Genomic DNA, 17,959 nt, shown 5'->3' on the forward strand with positions numbered 1-17,959 from the left:
TCTTTGGCATCACAATGGCTAAAATGTTCACTTTCATAAGTCGGCATTCTGTCATCTTGAGGGACTGACCATGAGATGCTCTGTGATGGTGGGTGGATTGGCCACGCTAAATTGCCCCTTAATTGGAAAAATAAATTGTGTACTCAAAAATTTGTCTTAAAAAAAAATAAGATGCTCTATGACAGGAGGGCCTGCAAGTAAGCTTTGGAGACTGTCACCTAAATGGTGAAGAAGTCACCTAGCCAATAACCGACATCTGGCCCCTGTGTAAGAATGCTCCTGTGCAGTGTCACTTGAGACTGAGAATGATGCAGATATGATGGATACAACAGCAGAAAATCTGCAACTTGAGACTGGACACCAAAAACCTTTATCACCACACAAATGCCAGGAAATGACCATCTCCAACATAAAAGAATTGCCCCTTGACATTCAATGGCATTACCATCACTGAATCCTCCACTATCAACATCTTGGGGTTTACCATTGGCCAGAAAATGAACTGGACTAGCCATATATATACTGTGGTTGAGGAGGTTAGAGGCTGGGATTCCTGTGGCAAATGACTCACCTCCAGACTCCCCAATGCCTGTCCACCTTCTACAAAGCCCAAGTCAGCAATGTGATGGAATACTCTCCACTTGCCTGGATGAGTGCAGCTCCAACAATATTCAAGAAACGTGACATCATACTGGACAAGGCAGCTCACATGAATGGCATCACTAGCTTAAACATTCACTTCCTTCATTACCAATCCAAAGAGGCAGAAGTGTGTTCCATTCTTAAGATACTTGGCATCTACTCGTCAAAGCTCCTTTGGCAGCGACTTCCAAGCCTGCAACCTCTATCATCTAGAAGGACAATGTCAGCAGATGTGTGGAAAATCACCATCTGAAAGTTCCCCTCCGAGATACAGACCATACTGACTTGGAGCTATATATCATTGTTCCTGCACTGCCGTTGAGTCAAACTTCTTTCCCAACAGCACGGTGAGTGTACCTACAGCTGCAGCAGTTAAAGATGGCAGCTCACACCACCTTCTCAAGTGTGATAAATGCTTATCTAGTCAGTAATGCCCACATCCCATGGTTGACTGCAATCAGCAATGGACATTTCACTGAACAGCTGATTGACCATGATGGATGCACAAGGCTTCACCTTTCACAACTGTCAGGTGACTGTGGGATGGATCTCCGGCTGTGATCTTGAGTGACACTGGTAAGGTCATGCAGTTGTACATTTACCGATTTGTGCAAGTGCCACTCAGCAAGTCATACATATTGAGGAGCACTGTGGTGGTCTTGTCTTGCACCGTTTGGGCGATGGGACCTGCAATTCTGCAGGAGCAGCTGTGGTCGCTAGAGCACATACCACAGATGAGGGCTCAGACAAAGGGGCTAGGGAAACTGTGGAAGATGAGTGTGCAGAACATCTCACAGCACTCATGGCCCTCTAAAACCTGCTCAGCCCTGGGTTGTCTTCCTGGACGTTTGGAGTGGGTTGTTGCGGAGAAGCAATCATCTATTCCAAAAACCATTGTGCCACCAGCGAGAACATCCTGTTATGGGTACACAACTCCTCATGTATTCCATGGAGGTCAGTGCTCATCCAGCCTACTGAGTAAGCCATCTTCCATTTGCAGGAATTAATGCCGCTCATGCATCCATTGGGAGTGATGCTGCATGTAATTGGCCAGTCTTTCATGGTTAGAGCACATGCAGTCGATTCTCTGAGACAAGTTCGAGTTCATTACTGCGATGGAGTATCCCAATCACTGCACGAATGTGCATTGCCTCAGGGAACTCTGCCAAACATCAGCACTGCTTATCCAAGTATGGCCTGCCATATGTGACTCCAGAGGTCCCACCTCTCCAATAGCTTGAGGGTGGCATGGTGGCACTGCTGTCTCACAGCATCAGGTACCCGGGTTTGATTGTCTGTCTATGTGGAGTTTGCACGTTCTCCCCGTGTCTGAGTGGGTTTCCTCCAGGTGCTCCGTTTTTCTCCCACAGTTCAAAGATGTGCAGGTTAGGTGGATTGGCCGTGCTAAATTTCCCTTAGTGTCCAAAAGGTTAGGTGGGGTTGGGTTAGAGCAGAACAAGGGCCTAGGTAGGGTGTTGTTTCAGAGGGTTGTTGCAGACTCGATGGCCAAATGGTCTCCTTCTGTACTGTAGAAATTCTATGATTCTATCTTTACTGTGCTCCCTCCTTCGAGGAGAGTTGTGCAGTGATGTCTGTGACTCAGACACCTCCTCCTGCACCCAGGTACAGAGAGAGACACAACAGGAAATAATTAGTATAATCCTTGCTTAGGGCAAGCACATGGGCAGTTATAGGTCATTATCAAAAACCGTATGAGCAGAAGCCTTGGCCCGGAACCCTTCCTTTGTGCCTTATGAGGCAACTGCCCAATATGCTCGATCTACCTTCCCCATGCTGAACAACATCAACACCACCAGTGAAGTCATGATCGAAGGTACCTTTAACACCACCTTTGCCACCTACAACGAGTGATTTGGTATCTCCTACACTGACCTAGGAAGACACACATGCTATCTGCAATGCCCTCTCCTCTACTGGACAAATCTCCCTGAGGCTCACACGTCCAGACCCTGTCTGGGTCATTGCCTCAGCATTTGAGCTCTCCTCTCCTGAACGTGAACAATAAAAACAAACTGAGGAGATTGAATCATGTATCCATGCACGTGCATGATCTATGTGACCAGGTGTCAAATTGGGTAGTCAGATGTCACTCCATTTATGCTTGGACATAAAAGAGTGTCATGTCCATTCAGTCATCCTTGTTTTGAAGCCTACTTGTGATAATCAGCGATTTTCATTTCATTTCATTTTCAAGTCTCCTCCTACGTAGTCTTGCCACCACTTCACAACTGTATTCTTGTCACGGAGTGACTTCCAGGGTGACACTTTATATAGGGCCTGAATCATAAAATGCCCGCCTCTTGAATTCGTCCCTCCTGTGCTCCAAAATTTTTATGCTATCGGCTGGCTCAACTTCAGGCACACACCCACTTCCCAGTAATTAAGATCCTGGCTGCAGAGCCACTTTTACCTGAGGTGGGCGCATCAAGTCAGGAAATTTCCCAACCTCCACTGCGCACCTCAAGGATGAAATTCCAACCCTCTATTTTCTTTGTAAAGTGGAATGTTGTCCATAATCAGTGACAACATGCAGTTGCAAATGGAAGGGCCCTCAGAGGCCTCTGTTGTTCTATGTCAGTAAAAAAAACTTGGACATTGGGCAAGTATTCAAGTGGAGCAGTGAGAAATACAAAAATAGGAGGGGAAATGCCAGCTTCAGATCAGTCACGATGGTTCCTAAAGCAGAACTGAAGCATATCGTAACAACAAGTTGAGGAAAAGCACAATTTGAACTCTGGCTCTTCTGCTACAAGCCATTCTAGCCCTCTTTTCACATTTAGATTAATGTAGGATGTTCTATAACTGCAGATCCCAAGGTAAAACATTTCAGGGCTTACTGTGCACTTGTTGGCTTCATCATCTTGTCTTCCTTATTTTAATCATCTGCACTGTTGGAATCTCCAAAGGTATTCCCAGCCTTACCACTTTATGTGGTGTTATTTAAATAGCAGCAGCAACCAAACATTGTGAAGGAAGATACTGGCAGAAATAAATCGTGCAAAAATAATTGCCAGGATGTTCCGCTCATGTTCACGTTGTGCGGGTTTGGTGATGGGAGTGAAAAATGTCACAATGAAGTGTAAAGCTGCATTTTATATCATCGTGAGTGCTTGCTGTGATCATCCCATCTCCCATCAGTGCCGGGCCACATTTCCCATTGTTGAAAACCAGGAATCTCATTTGAAGCATTAGCATCTCTTTATTGGACACACAGGCCAGAATCTGAGGAGATATTTAAGGAACATGGAAATGGCAGAGGAGTTAAACAGATATTTTGCGTCAGTTTTTACGATGGAAGATACATTAAATATCCCATAATACTAAAGAATATGGGGCTACCATCAGCATCACTAGAGTAGTAGTAATATTAGACAAACTATTGGGGCTAAAGGCAGATAAGTTCCCTGGCCCTGGTGGCTTACATCCCAGTATCTTAAACGTAGCGACAGAGATAATAGGATAGATAGATTGAATGCATTGATTGTAAGTTTGCAAAATTTCTTGGATTCTGGAGAGTACCAGAGGATTAGGAAATTGCCAATGTTACACCCCTTTTCAAAAAGGTGAAAGGCAAAAAGCAGTTAACTGGACACCAATTAGACTAACATTAATTGTTGGAAAAGTGCTGGAAACAATTAAGGAAGTATTAAGAAGTAACAGCAGCATATGTGGAAAATCATAGAGGGCAAATCAATGAAAAAATTCTATATCCGGTTTCAGGCGCTAAGAAAGATCCCACTATTCTGAGGCACTTTGCTGGGTTTTGTGGGCTTGGCGAGGGGCACCGTGAGGCCGTACTGAAGTCACCTGTGCAGGAAGACTTCTCCTAGATCAGCACACCATTTTTAAAGATTGCCCCAATCTTTCAACCCCTCCGGAACCCCCCGAACTTAAGCTAACTTACCCCTTCCGGGGTTTCCGAGCCCCCCTTCGCCCCACTTCTTATAAGTAAGGCATCCCTGGACCCAACCCTGGCTTGGGTAACCTAGTACCTGGACATATTGACACTGCCATCTGGCACCATGGCAATGCCCCTGCCAGGCTGGCAGTGCCACTCAGGCACCCTTGCAGTGACAGGGTGGCCCTGCCAGGGTGCCCAGGTGGCAGTGCCAAGGTGCCTGGATGCCAGTGGGAATGCCAGTGTACCACCCTGCTGCGTCCCTAACCATGTGGGGTCTCTAATAGTCTGGGAGACCCCCTCAAATGCTGTGACGACTGGTTCACGTTTGTGGAAGCCAGTACGAAATGCTGCCCAGGTGATGTCTCCCAGGCACGGCCGTTAGGTCCGAGGTACCAGGGGAATAAGGCAAACATATATTTAGAGGAGTCTAATGGCTCGCTTAAATATGCATATCTGGATCTCGCCCAGTGAGACAAGATCCAGATTGCGACATCTCGCAAGGTTCAGTTGAATCTCACGAGATGTCTCGAGCATCACGACTCCTATGAGAGGCCTCTCATGAGATTCAATAGTCTCATCGCGACAGCAAGTTGGGCGCGATAAGGCCATTAAATGACCCCCATTACCTAATCAAGCAGAGTCTGCATGGCTTTATGAAAGGAAAATTGTGTCTGATTAATTTATTAGAGTTTTTCGAGGAAGTCTCAACTGGAGTGGAGCCAGTAGTGGTGTTCGACAAGGTTCCTCACAAAAGTTTAAGTCATGGTATTAGAGTGGTATGTTGGCATGGATAGAGAATTTTCTAACGGACAGGAAACAGCGAGTGGGGACAAGGGTTTTTTTTTTTAGGTTGGTGCCCTGTAATCAGTGGGTTCCACAGGGATCAGTGCTGGGACCACAGCTGTTTACAATGTATATTAATGACTTGGAGGAAAGAAGCAAAGGTACTGTAGCCAAATTTGTAGATGACGCAAAAATAAGTGGAAAAGCAAGCTACGAGTGATAAAGTTTGTAAAGAGATATTGATAGGTTAAGTAAGTGGGCAAAAAAGTTAGCAATTGTGACAAAATGTGAATTTGTTCATTTTGGAAGGGAGATCAAAAGAAGGGTATTGTTTAAATTGAGAAAAACTGCAGAAAGCTGCAACACAAATGGACTTGGGGGTGCTTGTGCATGAAACACTGGCACACAGGTGCAGCAAGTAATCAGGAAGGCGCATGGAATGTTGGCCCATATTTCAAGAGGGTTGGAGTATCAGAGCAGGGAAGCCTTGCAACTGTGCAAGGTACTGAAGAGGCCACATCTGGAGCACTGTGGGCAGTTTCATTCCCCTTATTTAAGGAAAGATATCATTTCATTTGTGATGGTTCAGAGAAGGTGCACGAGGATAATAGCCGGTATGGAGGGATTGTCTTATGGGCAAAGGCTAAGTAGGATGAGACTACACTCATTGGAACTTAGAAGAATGAGAGGTGATCTCACTGAAACATATAGGATTCATAAGAGGCTTGGCAGGATAACTGCTGAGAGGATGTTTCCGCTCATGAGAGAGTCTAAGACCAGAGGGCATAGGCTCAGAATAAGGGGGGGGGGGCAATTTAAGACTGAGATGAGGAGGTATTTCTTCTCTCAGAGAGTTGTGAGTCTTTGAAACTCCTTGCCACAGAGAACTGTGGGACCAGCGTCCTTGTGTATATTTAAGGCTGAGAGTGATAGATTCTTGATCAATAAAGGAATTAAGGTTTACGGGGAAAGGGCAGGTGGACATGAGGGATGCTGAATCAGCCATGGTCTTATTGAATGGGGCAGCAGGCTCAAGGGTTGAATGGCCTACTCCTGTTCTTATTTCTTTTGGTCTTATGGGAGACCGGGGGACCGGAGGGTTTGACTGTCAAGTGTGCAAAGCAGCATTTTTGAGGATGTCTTTTGCTGCCGGCCAGGGCCTTCTTAGACGGGCCTCACATAGGGAAGGGAAGCCGAGGGCAGTGCGTTGGATTGGATGGTGGAAGTCATCACAGACAGACGGTTCCATTCAAATGGGGGGCGAGGGAGGGGGGGGGCTTCTGGAGGCAACATGTTTCCAAAGACAAAGCTAAAAGCTAATTGATAAACATGTCAGTCATCTGTACCCTGTGCAGCTGAGACTGTTCAACTGTAACTCAATTGGCATAACTGGAGTCAAGCTGGTCACGCAATTATGTTCAGTGAAGCAACACTTAAGTTTATGAGAGCTATTGCTTGTCATTCAGACCTTAACCCTTGGCGCATTGACTTCCAAAATCAATGACAGTCATGGTGTGCCCATACCATTGCCCAACTAGACAAGTAACTAAATCAAGTTAGAGAGTTCGCAATCGCACGCTGCCTGAGGTGAGCGCTCCCAATCCTTGGTTATGTGCTGAGGTGCGTATTGACAATTGCCCCACATAGATCAAGATGAGCGCAAGATCTTGGAATGAAGCATTGGACAATGCCTGCACCTGAGATGAGAGTTCAGGGTGCATTCAAGTGACCAAAGATGTGCCTCTTGATCATGTGGTGTAGCGCATGGGTGGTGTGAGGTGTTGTCAAAGCGGAATGCAAAGTAAGGGCTTGTCTTCAATGTTGTGGCCAGGACTGAGTCAGTGAGGCAGTCAGGGGGTAGCTTTGGGAGGCAGGTTACGATGATGAATGGACAAAGAGTGGTCCTTGGGACACAAATGCTAACCGTCAAGTCTCTCTTTGATACTGCAGTGAGGAGACCATCAGGAACATGGAGCCCGGTGATCTCGCTGTCATTTTTCTCACTTATAGGCAGGGGAGAAGAAGAAGACATCAACAGAGGTGCCTGGCTCACCTGGGGGGGGGGGGGGGGGATTGGGGGGGGGGGGGTGGAGCGACCCACGCTGCTCCAGCTGCCACTCCTGGTGTCTGATGGGCAGCGTGGGTCTGTACATGTGCAGTGAGACTGGCACGATTTGCCCGCATGCGCGGTGTCTATCTTCTCCAGGCCAGCTCCGACGCAACGTGGCGTAGGGCTACAGGGGCCGGCGCGGATCAAAGGAGGCCCCCAGCCACAGCGGAGACCCCCCTCGGGGTCGAACCCCCCTCCCCCCGCCCCACCCCACCAGGTCATCCCTGGATCCATCCACACTGAGGTCCTGTCGGGTAAGACCAGATTAGAATGGCGCCGGCGGGACTCGGGTCATCCCGGGCGGAGAATCGTCGATGGCGCCGAATCTCCAGAGAATCACATCCCGGCGTGGGGGCGACGTAGCGCAATTCGCGCCGGTCGTGGCGATTCTCCGGCCCAGCCCCGGGATGAGAGAATCCTGCCCAGGGATACCCACTGAGGGGGAGGCTAATGACACCTTTGCAGTGGCTTGAGAGTGCAGTTGAGACAAGATACAATTAATCTCATACTGAAATTTGCACTTCGGTGGAGCAAACCATAGGGATGCTGAGGATGAGGTTCTGGTGTCTGGACATGTCTGGTGGAGCCATGCTATACAGTCCACAGAGGATATCATGCATTGTGAGTGACGAAGAAATCTATGGCGTCTGTGAGCATTGTTGTCCCGGCTGGCTCATGGCAGCATCCACCCTCTGTGAGAAGGTTCCTGTCATGGGGACACAGCAGTTGCCCTATAGTCCCTACATGATGACTTGCAGTGTCGTCAGTCCATAGATCCTCACAGAGTGAATGCCTAACTCCTGTCTGTCTGATGGCAGCTCATTTGCTCTCAATGACCAGGGTCATATCATGGCGATGCAGCGGGAAAGATTTAACCGCTTCTGATCCAAAGGCATCATTTTTTAAAAATTAATTTACGGGATGTGGGCTTCGCTGGTTGGCCAGCATTTATTTCCCATCCCTATTTGCCCTTCAGAAGATGGATGAGTTGCCTTCTTGAACTGCTGCAGTCCTTTAAGTGTAGGTACACCCACTGTGCTGTTAAGGAGGGAGTTCCAGCATATTTCCCCAGTGATAGTGAAGGAACGGCAATATATTTCCAAGTCAGGGTGGTGAGTGACTTAGACGGGTACCTCCAGGTGGTGGGGTTCCCAGGTATCTGCTGCTCTTGTCCTTCTAGATTGTAGTGGTCGTGGGTTTGGAAGGTGCTGTCTCAGGAACCTTGGTCAGTTACTGCAGTGCATCTTGTACAAGGTACACATGGCTGCCACTGTTCATCAGTGGTGGAGGGTTTGAATGTTTGTAGAAAGAGGAGCAATCAAGCTGCTTTGTCCTGGACAGTGTTGAGCTTCTTGTGTTATATAGGAGCTGCACTCATCCAGGCAAGTGGAGAGCATTCCATTACCCTTCTGACCTGTGCCTTGCAGATGGTGGACAGGTTTTGGGAGGGTCATGAGGCGAGTTATTTGCCATAGGATTCTTAGCCTTTGACTTGCCCTGGTAGCCACAGTATTAATGTGGCTAGTCCAGTTCAGTTTCTGATCAATGGTAAACCCAGGATGTTGATCCTGGGGGACTCAGCAACGGTAGTGCTATTGAATGTCAAGGGGTGATGGTGAGATCCTCTCTTGTAGGAGATGGTCCTCGCCCGGCACTGTGTGGCGCGAATGTAACTTGCCACTTGTCAACCCAAGCCTGGGTATTGTCCAAGTCTTGCTGCATTTGGACATGGACTGCTTCATTATCCGAGGAGTCGCGAATGGTGCTAAACATTGTGCAGTCATCCGCAAACATTCCCACTTCGGACCTTATGATGGAAGGCAGGTCATTATTGAAGCTGCTGAAGATGGTTGGGCCTAGGACAATGAAGAGTGCAGGAGAGCATGCCAGGAGCAACATCAAGCATGCCGAAAAAGTAGGTGTCAACCTGGTGAAGCTACAACACAGGACTAAGTGTGTGCCAAACAGCATAAGCAGCAAGTAATGACAGAGCTAAGTGATTCCACAACTAACGCATCAGATCTAAGCTCTGCAGTCCTGCCACATCCAGCCATGAATGGTGGTGGACAATTAAACAACTCACTGGAGTAGGAGGCTCCACAAATATCCTCATCCTCAATGACAGAGGATCCCAGCACTAATGTGCAAAAGACAAGGCTGAGGTATTCGCAACAATCTTCAGCAAGGAGTGCCAAGTGGATGATCTATCTCGGTCTCCTCCAGAGGTCCCCAGCATCATAGATGCCAGTCTTGAGCCAATATGATTCACTCCACGTCATGAAGAAATGGCTGAAGGCACTGGATACTGCAAAGGGTATGGGTCCTGATAGCATTCCGGCAATAGTATTGAAGACTTGTACGCCAGAGCTTGCTGCACACATGGCCAAGCTATTCCAGTACAGCTACAACACTGGCATCTAACCGGCAATGTGGAAAATCGCCCAGGTGTGTCCTGTACACAAGAAACAGGACAAATCGAACACAGCCAATGATCGTCCTATCAGTCTGCTCTTCATCATCAGCAAAGTGATTGAAGGAGTCATCAACAGTGCTATCAAGCGGCACTTACTCTGCAAAAATCTGCTCGCGGATGCTCAGTTCGGTTCTACCAGGGTCACTCAGCTCCTGACCTCATTACAACCTTGGTTCAAACATGGATAAAAGAGCTGAATGCCAGAGATGAGGTGAGAGTGACTGCCCTTGACATCAAGGCAGCATTTGACCGCGTATGGCATCAAGGACCCCTAGCTAAACTGGAGTAAATGGGAATCAGGGGGAAACTCTGTGTTGGTTGGCGTCCTCATTCATGAGCTGAAACCTTGAGGACAGAGTCACTGGAGGCTGAGGTATATGGGATGTGCGTCCAGCCACAGCTCAAATGTGCAGAGCACATACATGGATAATGAGTGGAATGAGTGATGCTAGCTCTGTACATTGTGCAAGATATCCTCATTCCCTATGAGATATAGTCATAACGGATGCATTCAGTGACTGTGAAGGGATGCCACCAATGTGCTGGAAAACTTGCACAAAGCACATGGAGGAAGCCCTGGACTGAGCGCAATACCTTTATATTTTTAAGGAATAAGGAGCGGAATTCTCCAACCCCCCGCAGGGTCGGAGAATCGCATGGGGCCGGCGTAAATCCCGCCCACGCCGTGGCTGGAATTCTCCGCCACCCGGGAATCGACGGGGGCGGGAATCACGCCGCGCCGGTCGGCGGGCTCCCTGCGCCGGCCGGTGCGCCCCCCGTGACGATTCTCCGGCCCGCGATGGGCCGAAGTCCCGCCGCTGTCAGGCCTCTCCCGCCGACGTGGTTTAAACCACCTCTAGTGGCGGCAGGAGCAGGCGGCGTGAGCGGGCCCCAGGGTCCTAGGGGGGGTGGGGGGGAGGGGCGCAGGGTGATCTGACCCCGGGGGGCGCCCCCACAGTGGCCTGACCCGCGATCGGGGACCACCAATCTGCGGGCGGGCCTGTGCCGTGGGGGCACTCTTTTTCTTCCGCCGCCTCGGCCTCCACCATGGCGGAGGCGGAAGAGACCCCCTCCACCACGCATGCGCCGGGGTGACGTCAGCGGCCGCTGACACTCCGGCGCATACGCAGACTCACGCCAGCCAAGGCCTTTCGGCCAGCCGTGGCGCCGGTCGTCGGGGCGCCAAAGGCCATTCGCGCCGGTCGGCGGAGCGGGAGCCACTCCGGCGTATGCCTAGTCCCTAAAGGTGCGGAGAATTCCGCACCTTTGGGGAGGCCCGACGCCAGAGTGGTTCTCGCCACTCCGGTACGCCGGGACCCCCCGCCCCACCGGGTAGGGGAGAATCCCGGCCCAGGTTTTCATGTCTGAATTACAGGAACACACCTCATCGGAACAAGAAGCCATAGAAAGGGTGCAATTAGTGGGAGTTTATTTGCAGAAATGAACGTTAGGTACAAGTGCTCAACAGCCATGCCCGGTGTGCAACTAGAACCTCTTCACCTTTTTAACCTTGCCCCTACGTCTTTGTGCATCACCAATATCCACAATGGAGGTGGAGGCAGTCTGTTTTGTTCCATGCTTTGTTGCCTGGGATGACCTACGCAGGTGTCCTTTGGAGGACTGAAACCTGGAAGGCCCCAGCCTGCTTTTAGGGTGCTGCTGTGTGGCAGTGCCACCCTCGACCTGTGGAGCTGAAGTTGAAGCAGTCACAGGAAAAAGGGATTTGGATAGACCAGAGTCTCCAGAGTCACCTGGGTGGCTGCCCCAGCTGATCTCCATTCTATAGGTTCCCAAAGGCCCCCGACCTCCTCCTTGTGATCAAGAGGCAGCTGGAGCGAACTCAAGGAGCCCTGCTATCCTCTGGAGTTGGCACTGATGGATACCAGCAAGTGCTTGCACCAGAGAGCAGTGCAGGACAAACGCTTGCACCAAGGTCTCCATTGTGTTGGAGTGTCAGCACAATCAACGCAGACATAAGGCGGATAGTCTCGTCCTTGGAGCCTTTTAATCCAAGGAGTGTACCAAACTCCCCTTCCTGATTTTCCTGCCCTTGTCTTTGGCGCACCTGCAACTGAGGCATGACCGTGTCCTGAGACTCATCATTTATCGGGAATTCAGCAGATTCCTGATCCCCAGCAATTCTCTGAGTGCTGGCACCTTTGGTTGTGCCTGTCACCCACCTGCTGTGAATCTGACAGATTAGTGGATTCACCAGATTGTATCCCTGAGGCTGCTCTAAAACTGGGTACCACAAAGGTGTGTGTCTCTACATTGGTGGAGGCTATGGGTGAATCCTGTGACGGTTCTTTCACTTCGGGCTCTGTGTATTCCTCCTGTTGTTCCTGGGACTGGAGGACCTGGCTGGTGGACCCCCTTGGCTGCTTCCCAGATGTGCCTGTGAAAGAAAGAGGCCTTAGTGCATGGCAGGGGTTTGCGAAACAGGATACTTGGCTCACAGCATTGTTGTCTGATGGATGATGCAGTACTAGATCACCACTTGGTTTATTGCCACCACCTCACTGTCAGCAAAGGAACAATAGATTCCCTCCCTGGCCAGCTGAATGTTCTCTCCTCAAAGTCCTTGCTCTGGCATTTTTTCACCCTTTTGGGATCTCTCCCTCTTGCCGTGAGCCAACGTGTCCTGAATGAAGACAGATGGAGATTGTAATCAGGACGTGTGTCAAGGCAAACGATAAAGACATGTATGAATGGTGAGTGGGATGAGAGAGGGGACTTGAAGATATGTATTAATGATTGAGCAATGGTGCTCCTTCAGCTGGAACTAAGTGAGATCCTTGCGGATGTGTAATGGGTGTGTGAGTGTGTGATTTGTGAGTGATGATAAGAGTGACTTACCCCGGCAGACCGGAGATCATTCATATTCTTGCAGCACTGGATGGCTGTCCTCCTCTGCAAGATGCTAGCACCAACCACAGCTGCCCATGTTAGGTAGGTGATCTGCTAGCAGGCCCACACCCTGGGTATATCACATCACGTCAGGCCTCCACTGCATCCAGCAGGTGCTCCAGGGGGGCATCAGTGAATTCTGGGGCAGTATGCTTCTTAGTTTTTGGAGCCATGACTTCCCAGTGACAGGCATGGTAACTGTGTGCAGAGGCAGGCTTTAAATCTAGCGCCCCAATCATTCAAGCGCTGAGGTGATGGCAGGGCAGGCGAATCTGAGGCACCGTGGCATGGAACTTGTATTTGAAAATGTTTGGTACTATGTGCCACATGATATGGTGTGAAAAGCCAACATTGCTGCCAGCGGGCAAGACGCCACTTTTCCCGCCCACCATCGGCCTTTGCTGTTTTCTGAGAAAATGTCAACCAATGCCTTTCCAGCAGAACCAACTAATGTACAGAGCAAAATGCAGCAATATTTACTAAATATATGGAAAAAGTACTTTCATAAATAATAGTGCAATGTGAAACTACTTTGAAGAACCTACTTGAACATGGCATATGTCAGGATTTTCAAGGCTCCAACTTATATGGATGGTTCATACATTGTTCATGGATTTTCACTGAAGTTGGAAGTATGAATAAGCACAATTTAAACACAAATTGAATTATTTGAATTAAATGAAGCTTCTGCATGATGGTAGCCAGGGATCATTTATTGCCCCATGTTGTGGTAAAAAGCAACCTCTCCAAATCTGTGAGCTTTCAAGTAAGTAAAGGCTTTATTTCAAGCATATGCTGGAGAGAGTGTGTCTCAGCCTGCTAAGCAGCTTCTCTCAAAGATACAGGCTTTGAGTTCATATTTATAGTTCTTATCTTGCTGCTTTTCATTGCAATGTTTATCATTAATTTCTTAACTAACCATACTATTTCATCAGCAGATGTTCCCATTAGCTTACCCCTTAGCCTTGGGTATAGGCTTCAGTCTCCGTAAGCCCTGTTCAGCCCTGAATTGCTGTGAAAGCTGTTATTGTTAAAACTGCTGGGCGAGCCACCAGGGAAAGATCCCATCATGCCTGTAGTATTGACTAAGTTTCCCATCATGCATAAAAACAGCTCTCAATGCATGTGTCTATAGTGAAGCTATTAATGCACATTTTAAGATCAATCGTAATATATATTCATTTCAGTTACCCTACTTCACCTAAATCACCCAGAGAATGTTAGGGTACTGCAAATTAATCACATGAAGCCAGAGACACGGGGATAAAATGTCTGGTCCTACCCACGGTAGGAATCATCGAGGGTGGGACAGTCAATTTGACAGACCATTTAAAGGTCTGTTGACCTCAGGTGGGAATTTCCAGTTTTGGGGCAGGTGCGACCGAAAAATGCCACCCATGATTTTCTGAACTACCTTGCACCACCGGTGATTCTCTTTTCCTGCTGGAAATGAACCCCCGCCCATGAGTTTCTTGATGGCGTGGGGTGGCTTCAATGGGAAATCCCATTGACAAGCAGTGGAAGTAGAGAGTCCCACCACCAATGAATGGCGAGGCACTAAGAAATACGTGGCTGGGGGAGTGGAGAATCTGCCCTCGGAATGCTAATATTTGAATAATGACTGCTGGGGAACAGTGACACAGGTGACTCATACATGTGAGGAATCTGTATGTTTCGGAGAAAAAAAATAAAGATCTATAAACCTTTGAATCTTCTCCACATTATTGTGGCACATTTACTTCAGCTTTTTATTGTTACTTTAGTCTTCATTTTAACTCAGAGTGCAAATCAGGTGCACTCAGACCGAAGTGCAGAAGAATCACCCTGCCAGCACCAGGGGCTTCCGGTCATTTGAACTCGAGAGGTATGCCCTTGGTCAGTTTGCTCACTCGAAACAAGAAGACAGCATGAATTTATATAGTATATTTAATTTAATACCATGTCCGAAGGTGCTTTGCATGGGTGTTATCAAAGAAAACTTTATATCAAGCCACATAAAAAGATGTTTGGGATGATGGCCAAATGCTTGGTCAAAGAGGTAGGTTTTAAAGTGTATCTTAAAGGAAGGCCTTCTTGTAGAGGTGGAGGGATGTCTGGGGACAGGGAGACCTGAATTTTCCTGTAGGGTCCAGAGGAGAGCTTCCTTCCTTCTAGTCCCATAAGAAAATTCTAAGGAAAGGTATTAAAACTTATGTTGTTGGCCAAACCTTCATCCTGCTGTTTTCGTTTGGTAGAGAAGTCACAATAGTTTTTCCATTCAGAGCACTGGTTCAAATAGAAATCTGTCCCGCAACTTAACCGTCTAGCTAAAAGAAGAGTGCGGTTTGTTTCAGTCACGTGACCATGATGCCAACTCAGAACTGCGGATTAAAATTCAATACTGAGGAAAAGGAACAGGAAGTTGATGGGTAAACCTTTCGATGGATTTTAACTGCCTGCCTGGTTTTCATCAGATAGGCAGGGTTGAAATTGGCCCTTCGGTTTCATTCCCCTCATTAAGCAAGACCATACAAGAGTCAAGGCAAGTATTGACCCGAACAGACATTTGAAAGAAAGTTTGATTGAATCCCTTACTGGTGGGAATATAAAGCTATGCTTATTGCAGCATGATGAGAATAGATTTAGACTTCTGCTACTTAGCCATTGCAAACAGATAATTACAAGTGCACTTTATACCGAGCACTACTCTCTTCTCTTGGGATTGACAGTGATGGAAACCAGTATATTGTCTTTCCCATATCTAGTAACGACAGCAAGTATTGAACAGACTTATCTTAGTGTATAAATCCTATGAGTATTGAACTAGATTACAGGTAAGGGAAATTTTTTAGGTCATCTGTGTATTAGTCTGAAAGACAATCTGTGTCAATCTCAGAGACTAAGGAAACAACAAGATGATTCTGAATGCTCTAGAGCCAGGGTTCATAAATTTAAGCTAATGCCTAAAGTGCAGTGCTCCACGGCTCAAGGCACTGCAATATACTTTCCTGGGTATCACACTTCATCTTACATTCAAACCAGACCTTTGGGGCTGATATTTCATAGGTAGCAGAGCTTGGTTATAATGAACATATATCCATTTAATAGATAGCAAAACAGGATAGCTTTTTGGTCTTTCACCCCACACAGTTCTCTCTCCAACTATGTCTACTAAGTGTTTATTCTGCTATTTGCCACCTCCTCATCCCATTTATTTGGTTGCAGTTTGATTTTCCTTGTAAGTTTCAGAAGTATTGTGACGAATATAAAGTTGTGCTATTGCACAGTGAGATAAAAATCATGTAAAATACACAGAACAAATAGACAGCATCATCAATCATAGTTGAAGGAGGATAACTAGAAAAGAACAGCTGATTTTAGTTGGGCACGATTACCATCTTTGGGCACAAGAGAGCTGATTAAATTGGATGAGTTAAGTTTAATATTTAAATTTTGGTATCTAAAGGCATTAAAAATAACAAAATCCATCAACATTCTAAGCTTAAAAAAAAACATAACCTGGCATTTTGCCCTTCATCTTTAGTCCACCATTACCAGAAATTCCAGTTTCAAGTATTTAAGTTCAGAGGAAAGATTATGGAAAATTACTTACATTTATTTTCAAACCTGAGGGGACTATGAGGTAATCCCAGTGAAGCTGCTGAGTTTATGAAAAGAGTCACTGAAAAAATACAGATAAATTACTGATTTTGCAGATATCAGGCGTCACAAGCGAATCAATCAATGGAATAGAAGATTTTACACCAAAGATAGGCAGGTTGTGGAGTAAGTTAGAAGGCTTGTCCATTGAGCGGAGGTAGTGAAAGTGGAAACATATGGTAATTTGATAATGGAATTCCCAGATTATACTCAAAAGAGGCAAATAATGTAAAGCAAATTGTTCCATTGGTTGTACTGATATGACTGCTTTCTTATTTTTTTTAAAATAAATTTAGTGTATCCAATTATTTTTTTCCAATTAAGGGGCAATTCAGCGTGGCCAATCCACCTAACCTGCACATCTTTGGGTTGTGGGGGTGAAACCCACGCAGGCACGGGGAGAACGTGCAAACTCCACACGGACAGTAACCCAGGGACGGGATTCGAACCCGGGTCCTCAGCGCCGTAGGCAGCAATGCTAACCACTGTGCCACCGTGCTGCCCACTGCTTTCTTACCTTATCTGTTCCCTGCAAATTCCCAACAGTCTGGCAATGGAATATTTGCACCTAGGTCAAGGCTGACAGTAATTTACATAGCTGCATTCTTGCCTGCAAAGGGTTTCAGCAGCAGAACCCCTGCACAATGGAGGTTTGTTGCTGTGCATCATTAAACTCACCAATTTTGCACTTTAATTTAATAATCTTTATTAATGTCACAAGTAGGCTTACATTAACACTGCAATGAAGTTACTGTGAAAAGCCCCTAGTCGCCACTCTCTGGCACCTGTGCGAGTACACAGGGGGAGAATTCAGAATGTCCAATTCACCTAACAAGCTCACCTTTTGGGATTTGTGGGAGGAAACCGGAGCACCCGGAGGCAACCCAAGCAGACACGGGGAGAATGTGCAGATTCCGCACAGACAGTGGCCCAAGCTGTGAATTGAACCTGGGTCCCTGGCGCTATGAAGCCACAATACTAACACTAAACAAAACGGAGGCTGTCCTCTTTGACACTGAAGGGCTGACTCAACAGCAAAGAATGGTGTAACAAGCTTGGCAATAGACAGCTGACATGGTGAAACACTCAGAAGATATGGTTCCAAATGCACAAGAAGCGAACAATACTGTCTATCTAAGGCTAAAAGGTGACTCTCTGCCAACTAAGGGTCTCAATGGGCAGCACGGTGGCCTAGTGGTTAGCATAACCGCCTCACGGCGCTGAGGTCCCAGGTTCGATCCCGGCTCTGGGTCACTGTCCGTGTGGAGTTTGTGCATTCTCCCCGTGTCTGCGTGGGTTTCGCCCCCACAACCCAAAAATGTGCAGGGTAGGTGGATTGGCCACACTAAATTGCCCCTTAATAGAAAAAATAATTGGGTAATCTAAATTTATAAAAATAAAATAAAAAAAAACTAAGGGTCTCAAATATGCAACCCTCATAGCCTGTATTGGCATCTCCATCAAAGGTATCAAGAAAACTTTT

The 17,959-nt window shown here is 47.3% G+C and overlaps 1 protein-coding gene across 7 annotated transcripts in view; it reads right to left on the bottom strand.

Annotated features, from left to right (window-relative positions):
- Window positions 1-17,959, bottom strand: part of arhgef9a (Cdc42 guanine nucleotide exchange factor (GEF) 9a) — a 528,724-nt gene that overhangs the window by 218,137 nt on the left and 292,628 nt on the right. The window contains exon 1 of one of the 7 annotated variants that reach the window (XM_038774367.1): window positions 16,430-16,448. The exons of the other annotated variants lie outside the window; for them this stretch is intronic. The gene's annotated coding sequence lies outside the window, so the exon portion shown is untranslated. Of the gene's footprint in view, window positions 1-16,429; window positions 16,449-17,959 lie in introns of those variants that run through there. 7 annotated transcript variants of the gene reach the window in all.

The sequence above is a fragment of the Scyliorhinus canicula genome, chromosome 17 (assembly GCF_902713615.1).
Source record: "Scyliorhinus canicula chromosome 17, sScyCan1.1, whole genome shotgun sequence".
NCBI lineage: Eukaryota > Metazoa > Chordata > Chondrichthyes > Carcharhiniformes > Scyliorhinidae > Scyliorhinus > Scyliorhinus canicula.